Source organism: Podarcis melisellensis (assembly GCF_964234715.1).
Source record: "Podarcis melisellensis genome assembly, chromosome: 12".
Classification (NCBI taxonomy): domain Eukaryota; kingdom Metazoa; phylum Chordata; class Lepidosauria; order Squamata; family Lacertidae; genus Podarcis; species Podarcis melisellensis.
The window spans coordinates 52,279,706-52,292,519 of NC_138544.1; the positions used below are offsets into that span (position 1 = coordinate 52,279,706).

The window sequence follows — 12,814 nt, forward strand, 5'->3', positions numbered from 1 at the left end:
GCCTTTCTGCTTGCAACTGGCAGTATTCAATGATGCTTTACTCTAGAGTAGACCCATTGAAACTAATGAAATGCCTGTAGGCTCCCTCCTTCATTTTAGTCTTGGTAAAACTCAGCATGGAGGAAGATCCCAGTGGTGAGGCCAGAGTTAGTTGTTGTTTTTTTAAAAAAAAATAAATTTATTTATTTGGTTTTTCAGCTTAAAATTTCACAATCACTTGTCCAGCATACAACATAAAAATGAGATTCCAAGGAATCTCCTGGACTTCCCTCCTCCCCTTTGTGGGTCCTGTTATTAATTGTTTCCTCCCGCATCTTTTATAATACAGTGGTACCTCTGGTCGCAAACGGGATCCGTTCCGGAGGCCCATTCGCAACATGAAAGGAACGCAACCCGCAGCGTCGCGTCTGCGCATGTGCGGGTTGCGATTTGCCGCTTCTGCGCATGCGAGTGACATCATTTTGCGCATCTGCGCATGCGCGAGCGGCAAAACCTGGAAGTAACCCTTTCTGGTACTTCCGGGTCACTTCAAGACGTAACCTGAAAGAATGTAACATGAAGCGGACGTAACATGAGGGATGACTGTAATCCAAATCCATTGTATCCAAAATCCGCCATTAAACTACAAGTGATATTCCAGTCCTAATAACTGTTTATAATGGTCTTTAAGATAAGTGTGATGGGACGATGAGCTGCTTGTGCGTAAAATGCAAGTCCCTCAGAGTTTGATCAGGTTTTCAAACCTCTGCCTGTGACGGAGCCCCTCCAGCATGGCTGCGTCAATCACTAGTAGAATCCGAAAGTGGCTGCTTTCGGAAACGTTTCCAACATAAAAGCTCCTTAACGGAAACACGTCGTCTGGCCTCTCGGCGTGACAGTTTCCGTCGAGGTGTGGGTGTCCCTATAGGAGGTCCTGAGACCTCCCCACTGGTTTCGCTTGAAGCGTCTCTGAGCCATCCCTCCGACTCACTTTCCCTTGGAGTTCTTGCTCGCCCTCTACTGGTTCCCTCTTCCGCTGCTACTGCTCTCTCAACCTCAGGGAGCCTTTGCACCTGCGGCGCTTTAGATGTCAGTTCCCTGACATCCACCTCCCCTCCAGGGCCCCCTTCACCCCCTCCCGTCTCCTCTCCTACTGGCGGTGAGGAGGTAAAACCCCTGAAAGAACCTCCCTCATCTTCCGACGTCGCGAACACTTCCTTCCACTTGTTGCTGTTCCTACTCTCTAGGTACTCTTCGTCATCAGAGTCCACTCCATCTTCCAACTCCGACTCCGTGAACCCTTCCATTTCCTCTTCCTCATCGGTGGTGCCGAAATACTCCCTCCTAAACCTTGCTATAGGCTGAGGTTTCCTCGGGAACCTTTGGTGGAACGTTTCTGTTAAAACCTCGTCATTGACTTCCTCTGCACTTACCCAGGTGTTTTCTGACTCCGGTTCCCCTTCCCACGCCACCAAATACTCCACCTGATTACCCTTCCACCTGGAATCGAGGATTTCCGCTACATGGTTGCGGCGTTCCCTCTCTTCCAAGGCTGGTCCCCTGACGTGCTCCCCTTCACGTCCCCCCCTGTATGGTGACAGTAACGACCTGTGGAACACTGGGTGCAATTTCATGTGGTTGGGTAATCGGAGTTTGAAAGCTACCGGGTTGACCTGCTGAATCACCTCAAAGGGTCCCAATCTTCTGGGCCTCAGTTTCTTACAACCCCCTTTGAACGGCAACCCTTGGGTTGACAACCACACTTGATCCCCCACCCTTATGGTTTCACCTTCCCTTCTGTTCTTGTCTGCCTGCTTCTTATATTGTGCCTTGGCCCTTTCTAAGTTGAGCTGGAGCTGCTGATGGATGGCTTCCATCTCTTCTACAAAATGTTCAGCCGCTGGAACGCTCCATCTCTCCCCTCCTTCCCCTGGAAATGCCCTGGGGTGACACCCGTAATTAGCCAAAAAGGGACTCATCCCTGTGGACACATTCTCCGCATTATTGTAGGCAAATTCTGCCAACGCCAACTTTTCGACCCAATCGTTCTCTCTGTCATTGACATAACACCTAAGATATTGTTGAAGAATGCCATTTGCCCTTTCCGCCTGCCCGTTGGTTTCAGGGTGCCGGGCAGTTGAAAAATTAACTTCCACGTGTAGCAAGCTCATGAGCTTCCTCCAGAACCTGGAAGTAAATTGTTTGCCTCGATCTGAGATCACCCTCGAGGGAGCCCCGTGCAACCTAAAGATATGTTCCACAAACAACTTCGCCGTTTCTTCCGCTGTGACTGCATGTGAGCATGCTACAAAATGGCACATCTTAGTTAACAGGTCTACTACTACCATGATGGCTGTTTTCCCCTTGGACCTTGGCAGATCCGTCATAAAATCTATTGATATCGCTTCCCAAGGCCGTTCTGGTGTGGGTAAAGGTTCTAATAACCCTGCCGGCGCCCTTCTTTCCCCTTTGGCTCGCTGACATTGGTCACACCCTCTTACATACTCCCTTACATCTTCCCTCACCTTAGGCCACCAAAATTCCCTGGTAACCAACCACATGGTTTTGTGTTGCCCAAAATGTCCCGCCGTGGGGCTATCATGCAACTGCTTGAGTACTCTCCCCCTCAATTCACCTTCGGGTATATACAGTGCCCCTTTGTAATACAATGCCCCATTTCTTTCCTCAAAACCTCCGGGGCTCTCGCCCTCCCCCCTGAGACCTCTGAGCTTATCCTGGGCATATTCATCATTTTCCGTTTCCTCCACCAGTTCCCGTTGCCCCACCAGCGCCGCCCCACACACCCAGCGGTCCTCCGGGATGACATGTCTCTCTTCGATCACCTCCTCCCCTTCCCAATATTCTGGTTTGCGTGAGAGCGCATCCGCCCTGACGTTTTCTGGGCCTGGCACATAACAAATCTCAAAGTTAAATTTGGAGAATTCCTGTGCCCATCTCACTTGTCGTTGGTTGAGCACTCGAGCTGTTCTCCAATACTCTAAATTTTTGTGGTCGGTGCACACTTGCACCTTGTGTTGTGCCCCAATTAATAAATGTCTCCACCTCCGGAATGCTTCGTGAATGGCAAGTAGTTCCCTGTCATACACCGTGTAATTCCTCTCGGACTTATTCAGTTTCCGCGAGAAGAATGCACACGGTCTCCACTCCGACGCACTCCTCCCCGGTTGAAGAAGGACCGCCCCTATAGCCCGGTCGGATGCATCTGTTTCCACTCTCATGGGTTTTTGTAAATCCACATGCAGAAGTTGTTCTTCCGAGGCGAAAGCCCTTTTCAGTTCTTCAAAGGCTCGATCCGCCTCCACCGTCCAAACAAATTTCTTCTTGCTGCTGAGGCAGTCGGTGATGGGCGCCGTCAAGTGGGCAAAGTTCTTGATGAACTTCCGATAAAAGTTCCCAAACCCCAAGAATCTTTGCACGTCCTTCTTGGTCTTCGGTGTCTTCCATTCCAGTACCGCTTGAACCTTGCCTGGATCCATGGCCAATCCCTTGTCTGACAAGCGGTACCCCAGGAATTCCACCTCCTTGGTATGAAACTGGCACTTCTCCAGTTTCACCCACAGCTGGTTGGCTTGCAGCCTGCCCAACACTTCTCGAACGTCCCTCACATGCTGTTCCTCATCTTCCGAATACACCAACACGTCGTCTAAAAAGGCCACACAGTTCTTGTAGAGCAAAGGTCCCAGAACGTGGTTTATAAAAGCTTGAAAACAGGCGGAGCCCCCTTGTAGACCGAAGGGCATAACGAGGTATTCAAAGGCTCCCAAAGGGGTAAACATGGTGGTCTTCCATTCATCTCCCTTCCTTATGCGTATCAGATTGTACGCCCCCCGCAGGTCCAGTTTTGTAAAAATCTTTCCCTTCCTTACTCTGGTCAAAATGTCGTCAATTCGGGGCATAGGGAAAGCCAGGGGCTCCGACACTGCATTGAGGGCCCTAAAGTCACACACCAGTCTCGGTTTGTCTGTGTTCTTTTTGTCCACAAAAAACACTGGGCTGCCCCCCACCGCTCGGGACTCTCTGATGAAACCTCGCTTCAAGTTTTTGTCAATGAACTCCCTCAGCTCCTGCATCTCCCTGTCTGACATGGCGTACAGCTTGCCTACTGGGAGTTGGGCCCCTGGGAGTAGGTTGATTTGACAGTCAAAGGGTCTATGCGGTGGCAGTTTGTCTGCTTCCCTTTCGCTGAATACGTTGCTCAGATCTGCGTATTGCGGGGGCACCTTCCCTTTGCCCATCACTTCCATCCCCGCTAGGGTGACTCTGTCTCCTCCCGAGACCTTCCCCTCCTTGCAGTGTTCTAGGCAATGCGCTGACCCAAAGGAGACCACCCTCTGATGCCAGCCCACTAGCGGATCGTGTAGTGCCAGCCAGCTCATCCCCAAAATGATGGGCGCTCCTCCCAGGATGGCCACATTAAACGCTATCTGTTCGGTGTGCCTTGCCACTCTCATTATCATCGGGACAGTCTGTTGGCTAACTTCTCCCCCCAACAGCTCTCTGCCGTCAATCGTAGTCACCTGCAAGGGGTTACTTAAAGGGATGGTCTGTATCTGGTGCTCAGCTGCAAACTCCTTACTCATGAAATTACAGGAGCTGCCTGAATCCAAAAGCGCCTTGACCTTTAGTGGGTGTCCGTTTGGCAGTTCTAGTAACACCTCTATCACTAAAGCAGGTCTGGGAGGTTCTGGCATGGGCACTTTCATTGCTCTTTGGCCTGGCTGCTGTGCCCCGACGGTGGCAGCCAGGCGTTGGCTTTTACTTGCTCCTTGCTTTCCTCTTCCTTTCCCCCAACAGCTCCTGCCATCCCTTGCCATTCCTTTCTTTGTGGGCAGACTCTGGCAAAGTGCCCTGGCTGTTGGCAGAGATAACATCTCTTGGCGCTCTTTCCCTCCTTCTTCCGCCCTTCACTGGGATTTGAAACTGCGCGCGCCCGCGCTGTTCCAACTTCCATCGGCTCTGCCGGCGGGAAAGATGGCTCTGGAATGTCTGGAATGCGGAACTCCCTCCAACGGTCTCCTTTCCCTTCCCGCCTTTCCAAAGCCCTCGCCTCCTGGCGCGCTCCTATGGCCAGCGCAGATTTGGTTAATTGGTCCATAGACTCCGCCCTGGGCCCCCGGGAAAGCTCATCTTTGACGGTTGAAGAAAGCCCCTCTTCGAAAAGCATTTGGATGGGCTCCGCCGATAGGTCCCACCCCAATTTATGAATCAGCATAGTAAATTCAGTCCAGTACTCACGGACAGATCTGCTTCCTTGCTGGCAAGCCATTAACTGCCTTCGCACCACCCCCTGCTCAATATCGCTGGAAAACATCAGGTCCATGGCACGAAAAAACTTCCTCGTGTCCTTTAAGATCTCATTATTCGCTGCCATCAGGGGTCTAACCCAATCTTTCGCCCCGGATTCGAGATGGCCAATCACATACGCCACTCGCGATTCCTCGTCGGGGAAGTCATCAAACTGCAAGTTTAGAGCGTATTGCATCTCTGTTCTAAAGGCATGATAGTTCCTGGGATCCCCCCCGAATTTCTGCACCAATCCTGGTACCTTTCTGGCGAGCGGGGTGGTTTTCTCCTTTCCCTTTTCTGCATCCTGAGCCCTCCTCTCCTCAAGCCTCGCCGTTTGCAGCGCCAACTGGATCTCCAACGCTCTGTACCTTTCTTCCAGGCTTGGACCCCCTCCAGCTGCTCCTGCACCCCCGGTTCCGGCTGGGTTGCTCATGATGCTTCTCTCTGCACAAGCTGGCTTTCGGTGACTTTCGGATTGCTGTGATGGGACGATGAGCTGCTTGTGCGTAAAATGCAAGTCCCTCAGAGTTTGATCAGGTTTTCAAACCTCTGCCTGTGACGGAGCCCCTCCAGCATGGCTGCGTCAATCACTAGTAGAATCCGAAAGTGGCTGCTTTCGGAAACGTTTCCAACATAAAAGCTCCTTAACGGAAACACGTCGTCTGGCCTCTCGGCGTGACAGTTTCCGTCGAGGTGTGGGTGTCCCTATAGGAGGTCCTGAGACCTCCCCACTGGTTTCGCTTGAAGCGTCTCTGAGCCATCCCTCCGACTCACTTTCCCTTGGAGTTCTTGCTCGCCCTCTACTGGTTCCCTCTTCCGCTGCTACTGCTCTCTCAACCTCAGGGAGCCTTTGCACCTGCGGCGCTTTAGATGTCAGTTCCCTGACAATAAGTTTTCAATTTTCCACATTCCTTGTTAAAAGTTTGGTCTTCCTGATTTCTGATTCTCATTTTAGCCATTTTGGCATAGTCCATCAACTTGATCTGCCATTCTTCTCTGGTAGGGACTTTATCTTCTATCTTCACTGGCACTGACAGTAGGTGGAGCCAGACCCAACGGCAAGCGGAGACAACTAACTCTGGTCTCCTAGAAAGACCAGAGTCAGTTGTCTCTGCTTGTCGTTGGGTCTGGCTCCACCTACTGTCAGTCTTCCACGCACCACAGTGATGCACAGCTGCGTGACAGAAGCTCAAAATGCATCTGTCCGTGTCCACGCACATCCTCCAGAGCAGCCTTTCTCAACCTGTGGGTCCCCAGATGTTGTTGAACTACAACTCCCATCACCCCTAGCTAGCAAGGCCAGAGCTCAGGGATGATGGGAGTTGTAGTCCAACAACATCTGGGGACCCACAGGTTGAGAACTGCTGCTCCAGGGTGTCACTAGATCCGACAGCTGCTGAAAAGGATCCAAGATGTTCAGCAAACCCGTGGACTCCCTAACAGCTGCAGTGATGTCCGATGACCTAGTGAGACTTTGTTGGTTTGGCTAGTGGGTTAACGTTTTATGAAAGGTGACGGTTGAAGGCAGGAGACCATCCTGGAATGATCTGAAGAACAGCTTGAAAGTCGGGATTTGTTCAACGAGTTGTGTGTTTCTTTTGCAAAAGCTGCACCTTCCTTGTTTTCGTTTTTCACATGTTCCACACACACACACACACACACACACACACACACACACACACCGGGTATTTTCTCAGATAATTGGCCTCCCCTCTTTCCAAACTCTCTGTCCAAACCCTCCTTGCACCAACCATTGATTTGTGGGAGACCTGAAGCAAAGGCTTGCTGTGGAACCGCCATGTGCTTTTTAGCAGCTGATGGTTGCGGCAGGTGTTCACAGGTGAGCGTGGAAATAAGACGCCTCACCTTCTGACAACTGTGCTGTGTGTGCATGTATGTGTGTATAAAAATGGCAAGGAGAAGGAGAGCTGCCTAGCCATTTCTTCGCCTTGCCGTTCTCCAATCGAGATAGCTCTCCTCCCCTGCCATCTTATTTTTCCTCTGTGGGATTTTGATTGTGCATCAACCATCCCACGGGGCAGTGAAATATACTCGGAGTCTAGTGTGGATTTCATGCTCTTTATTCAGCTCATAGTAGTGAGGAATGGAAGTTCCCCCAAAATGTCTGCTTTATATACATTATTTACACAATGGGCCCCACGTGATTGGCTAGTTCCGGGATTCTCCTGTAGGCCAATCAGGTTGCGGATTCACTTCCACCTGGAGTTGGATTGGGTGGCTCCTGCGGACCAATCAGACTGCTGCATTCTGAATCCTATGCCCCTCATGCCTTGGTCAGATTGCCCATAATGCCTCTCATGCCTTGGTCAGATTGCCCTTCTGTACCCATAATGCCTCTCATGCCTTGGCCAAATTGCCCTTCTGCTACCCATAATGCACCACACCCTCTGAATCCGATTAGTCTAGGACCAATCATAACAGGCAAAAAAGCCACCTGGGCAGGGGTGGAATTCATTTAGAGCAGAGAAATGTAAAGCAGTGAAAAAAGGTAAGGCACCCAAACATACTTATCAGCTTCCAATAGTTCCCTCACAAAGTGGCATTTGAAAAAAGGACTACCAGTAAATGTGCTTCTGTGTAACATAGTTTGGTCCTGTGTGTGTTACCCCACATTCTGTCTGCATTGTGGACAGCCTCTAATATTCCGGAAAAAGGGGTTGTAGTCCATTTCAACACTGTGGCAGGGGATGGAACAGATGGTTTTGCCCATCTCAGGCTTTCTGCTACCCATAATTCCTCTCATGCTTTGGCCAAATTGCCCTTCTGCTACCCATAATGCCCCTCATGCCTTGGCCAGATTACCCTTCTGCTACCCATAATGCCTCTCATGCCTTGGTCAGATTGCCCTTCTGCTACCCATAATGCCCCTCATGTCTTGGCCCGATTGCCCTTCTGCTACCCATAATGCCCCTCATGCCTTGGCCCGATTGCCCTTCTGCTACCCATAATGCCCCTCATGCCTTGGTCAGATTGCCCTTCTGCTACCCATAATGCCCCTCATTCCTTGGCCAAATTGCCCTTCTGGTACCCATAATGCGCCTCATGCCTTGGCCAAATTGCCCTTCTGCTACCCATAATGCCCCTCATACCTTGGCCAAATTGCCCTTCTACTACCCATAATGCCTCTCATGCATTGGCCAGATTGCCCTTCTGTTACCCATAATGCCCCTCATGCCTTGGTCAGATTGCCCTTCTGCTACCCATAATGCCCCTCATGCCTTGGTCAGATTGCCCTTCTGCTACCCATAATGCCTCTCATGCCTTGGTCAGATTGCCCTTCTGCTACCCATAATGCCCCTCATGCCTTGGCCAGATTGCCCTTCTGCTACCCATAATGCCCCTCATGCCTTGGCCAGATTGCCCTTCTGCTACCCATAATGCACCACACCCTCTGCTCAGAATGCCCTCCGCTCCTCCTTATATCTGTGCTCATCTGCCCACAGAAAACATTCGGTTCCTCTCTGCGAGTTTCCGAACAGCCCGTTGCAACTTTTAACTGCGTACTCTGTGTTTTATTATAAACAGCAGCTATTTCTTCAGGGAATGCTGCATGAGATCATGATTCACCTCATTCAGAGACGCTTTGTTATTATTTTTTTTTCTCTCTCTCCCCAGTTTTTTCCAGCAGTTCTCTTAATCTAAACCAGCCAGCTTGGCTCTTTCCACACCTCCTTCCAAAGCTGTAATGAAAGCTGAGCAGAAATTCGCTAGATCCTTGAGTGTGTGCGCGCGCGCGCACACACACACACACACACACACACACATATATATTACACGCATTGAACGTAAACATACATCAAAACAGTGGTCGCCATGGTTTTTTCCTCCCTTGGGATGAGGCCATCTTCTTCCTGCCCTCGTTTTCTAAAAGACAGGCGTACATACCAGCGATTCCACTGCTAATGTAGCCGTCAGTCTTGCTCCTTCTCCCCTTTCCTTAGGTTAGCTTGCGGAGGGCGGAACTATCAAGGACTATTCATCTTCAGGGCTATACATTACCTCCAAGTTTAGAGGCAGAGTTGCTGGGGAAGAACCCTTTTCCCTGTAAGCAACTGGCTGACCACTTTGGAAAATGGGAGGCTGGACCCTTTGCCCTGATCAAACAGGACGCTTCTCATGTTCTAATGGGCTGCCTTCCTTTTATTGCTATTCCCAGAAGTCGTAGACTTGTAGATTTGGAAGGGACACCAAGGGTCATCTAGTCTAACCCCCTGCAATGCAGGAATCTCAGCTAGATCATACGTGATAGGTGGCCATTCAACATCTGCTCAATAACCTCCAAGGAAGGAGAGTCCAAGACATCCCTGGGGAGTCTGTTCCACTGTCGAACAGCTCCGACTGTCAGAAATTATGCCTGTGGCTAGCTCAGTTGGTCAGAGTGTGGTGCTGGAATCACCAAAGTCACAGGTTCAATCCCCATACGTGCCACCTGCATATTCCTGTATTTCGTGGGGTTGGGCAAGATGACCCTCGGGGTCCCTTCCTTCTCTACAGTTCTAGGTTTAGTCAGAATCTCCTTTCTTGTAACTTGAAGCCATTGGTTTGGGTCCTACTGTCCAGAATGGGGGGAGGGGGACGAAGCTTGCTCCATCCTATCTGAAAGTCCTTTCGATATTTGAAGATGGCTATTCTATCTCCTATTCTTGGGAGAAAAGCAATGACAAACCTAGACAGCATCTTAAAAAGCAGAGACATCACCTTGCCAACAAAGGTCCGTATAGTAAAAGCTATGGTTTTCCCAGTAGCGATGTATGGTAGTGAGAGCTGGACCATAAAGAAGGCTGATCGCCGAAGAATTAATGCTTTTGAATTCTGGTGCTGGAGGAGACTCTGGAGAGTCCCATGGACTGCAAGAAGATCAAACCTCTCCATTCTGAAGGAAATCAGCCCTGAGTGCTCACTGGAAGGACAGATCCTGAAGCTGAGGCTCCAATACTTTGGCCACCTCATGAGAAGAGAAAAGACCCTGATGTTGGGAAATATGGAGGACACAAGGAGAAGGGGACCACAGAGGTCGAGATGGTTGGACAGTGTTCTCGAAGCTACCAGCACTAGTTTGACCAAACTGCGGGAGGCAGTGGAAGACAGGAGTGCCTGGCGTGCTCTGGTCCAGGGGGTCACGAAGAGTTGGACACGACTAAACGACTAAACAACAACATCCTATCTCCTCTCATTCTCATGTTTTCCAATCTTAACATCTCCAGCTCCTTCAACCGTTCCTCCTATGGCTTGACTTCCAGACCCTTGATCACCAGAACTGGACACAGTATCCCTTCTGGGTCTGACCAAGACAGAACAGAACAGTGCTATGGCTTCCCTTGATCAGGAAACTAGACCTTGGTTGATGCAGCCTAGAATAGCTTTTTTTTTTGCTGCTGCATCACTTTTTGACATGGGTGGAATGTGTCCTTGAAATCACGCCTCCCGCTTGCCAGGATGGAGAATATTAAGGGGAGCGTGAGGAGGTGTTGGAAGTTAGGTAGAGGATGAAGGTCAATTTGCCTCTGTTGCTCCATTGACCTTTGCTGTAGGGCAGGGGTCAGCAAACTTACCGCGCCTTGGGCCGGTGTCTCCATCACTAATCGTGCAGTGGGCTGGAGGGAAGGGGAGCGTGTGCCCATACATGTGTGCACATGCTACTTCCGGCGCACTTCCGGGTCGGAGGAGGACCGAAAATAGCTTGTGTGCATGTGCAAGGGCCTCCTCTGACCTGGATGTGTACCGGAAATAAGGCTTGCGCATGTGCAAATAACACCTTCGCATGTGCACAAGCTATTTCTGGTGCTCCTCCGACCCAGAAGTGGACAGCCACGCAGCGGAGTGCCGGTAAGAGCGGGCAGCGGCAGCAGGTGGTGGGGGTCGCCGCGGGCTGGATAAACGAGTCCCTCGGGCCTTATCCGGCCCGCGGCCCTTAGTTTGGGGACCCCTGATCTAGGGTTTTTTGGGGGAGCAGGATCGTGGGGGCAGCCATTCCCTCCACCCCGAAGCATGCTCCAGAAATGATGCTGCGTTGTGATGTAGCTTTCTGCTGAAAACAGGCCTCCCTGCAATGAACTGACCTGCTTGCGTGATGCGCTTAACACCAGCCTTTTGGGCCAGATGAACAAGTCTAAGCCACACATAGCAAGACAAGAAGAAGAGTTTGAAGAGTTTGGATTTGATAACCCACTTTATCACTACCCTAAGGAGTCTCAAAGTGGCTAACATTCTCCTTTCCCTTCCTCCCCCACAACAAACACTCTGTGAGGTGAGTGGGGCTGAGAGACTTCAGAGAAGTGTGACTGGCCCAAGGTCACCCAGCGGCTGCATGTGGAGGAGCGGGGAATCGAACCCGGTTCACCAGATCACGAGTCTACCGCTCTTAACCACTACACCACTTGCAAACTTTCTTTTGGCAAGGGCCCTGCAGGCGTTAGGGCCCATCTAAGTTCTTCGCTGATTAAAAATCAAATTCTGACTAATTAATCTATTTAACAGGTGAGGAATTAGGGTAAACAAATTTCCCGTTTCTCCAGCCACGAAAGATGCAAGGACAGTGGTCCTTTTCTGCGTCTCTCTGTTTGTTGGGGGTATATGTCTTTGTGTCCCCCTATTAAAGTGAGTTAGGAGGCCAGCTTAGCTTCTCCCCCAGTTTCCTCCTGAGGCAGTGGGCTCACGGCACTTGCCCTGACATCCTACGCCAGCCCGTTGAGTGGTGGAAAGCTAGCTCCCACTGACCCTACCGTTGGCACACTTCTGAGAAGTCCTGGCCAAAGCCCGAGTCTTCCACAGCTTCTCCAAGTAGTAGGTGTCCTTGCCCGGCGATGGGATTTTGTCACATGTTAGCAAGATGTCCTGGCCTGGGGTGACCTGCCTGGGCACATTTCTCATGGCAAAGCACTCCACAAGCTTGCCACAAACCCTGATTTTGCCACCAGCAGGAAGGAAAGAGGAAGCTGGCCAGGAGTTTCTGGCTAAGAAAGTGACCCTGTACCAGGGGGAGAGGGATCTTGTACTTTGCTCCTTCCTGATGGATGAGTTTGATGCAATGGGAGGGAAAACAGCACAGGGGTGAGAACTCAGAAGATCCAGATTCAGTTGCTGCTGCACAACAGATAAAACGGGGGGGGGGACTTTGGAGCATATTTTCTTTTCTTGTGATTTTGGCATTTATGCCAGAAGGCAATTATTAGAGGCCTTACAACTCAGTAGGCTGATTTCTTTGCCACCAACGGTTCAGGACCTGCTTTTGGACAGGAATGATCAAATTACTTCAATAGTGGCTGAATTTTTGATTGCTGCCCATGTAGAAAGACTGGGTCATTATAAAGAGAATCAGTGGTTCTTAATTGATTCGGTAGTGGTGTATTGTATTATTTATGCAAATTGATTTTCTATGGAGTTAAAGATCTGGCCGGGACAAACCTTGTTATGTTCAGCTCGTATTTTGCACAATTTGTATACGGTGTCTGTTTGATAATGTGTGGTTTGCTATGCCTAATAAAGAATAACTTTACTAAAACGGGAT

The 12,814-nt window shown here is 50.4% G+C and overlaps 1 protein-coding gene across 1 annotated transcript in view; it reads left to right on the plus strand.

The window, feature by feature from the left end:
* Nucleotides 1-12,814, plus strand: part of LOC309353170 (mitogen-activated protein kinase kinase kinase 3-like) — a 114,474-nt gene that overhangs the window by 55,608 nt on the left and 46,052 nt on the right. The gene's annotated exons all lie outside the window — the stretch shown is intronic.